This window comes from Fukomys damarensis, unplaced genomic scaffold, assembly GCF_012274545.1.
Source record: "Fukomys damarensis isolate Sample0158 unplaced genomic scaffold, DMR_v1.0_HiC HiC_scaffold_21, whole genome shotgun sequence".
Classification (NCBI taxonomy): domain Eukaryota; kingdom Metazoa; phylum Chordata; class Mammalia; order Rodentia; family Bathyergidae; genus Fukomys; species Fukomys damarensis.
Window position 1 is genome coordinate 7,586,433 of NW_022900933.1, and position 609 is coordinate 7,587,041.

At 60.6% G+C, this 609-nt stretch overlaps 1 protein-coding gene across 1 annotated transcript in view; it reads left to right on the forward strand.

Annotated features, from left to right (window-relative positions):
* Positions 1–289: 289 nt before the first annotated feature.
* Positions 290–609, forward strand: part of Syne2 (spectrin repeat containing nuclear envelope protein 2) — a 310,603-nt gene continuing 310,283 nt past the window's right edge. Inside the window, exon 1 of the mRNA XM_010602996.3 lies at positions 290–474. The gene's annotated coding sequence lies outside the window, so the exon portion shown is untranslated. The remainder of the gene's footprint in view (positions 475–609) is intronic.

The window sequence follows — 609 nt, forward strand, 5'->3', positions numbered from 1 at the left end:
TGGAGGCTGAGGCAAGAGGATTGAGGATTCCAAATTGGGGCCCAGGCTGGGCAATGTAGCGAGACCCTGATTCAAAGTAAAATACAAGAGCTGGGGATGTAGCTCAGGGCTAGTGTTTGCCTAATGCGCGTGAGGCTGTGGGTTCCGTCCCAAGAGTCGATACATCTGGACCAGTACAGATTCCACGGTGAAGGTTTTCTGTGGGGCTCGCGCCTTAAGGGTACCTAATAGCAGCGCAGAGCCAGAGGCGGATGGGAGTCAGGTGACATCATCCGAGCGCAGAGGGACTGAGTCAGTGCTGGAGAATCAGCCCAGCACCTGCAGGACGGCTTCCCCAGGCTCCTCCAGTCTGCAGAGTTTTCTGCCGGACCTACGTGGTGTCCCCAGTTCCCCAGGCCGCGCGTCCAGGCGGGGAGGGACGCAGCCCTGCGAGAGGGGTCCAGGCGGCCCAGGTCTGGATCCCTGTGCGACACCGTAAGATTTTTCATCAAATCCTTCTCCATGCGAAGGGCTCCACACCACGAACGGGAGCCGGGAGCAGATTCGCCCCTCTGCTCTCTGCACACTTCCCAGGCCCGGGAACCCGCGGGTGCCGGAGACGCCGAGACC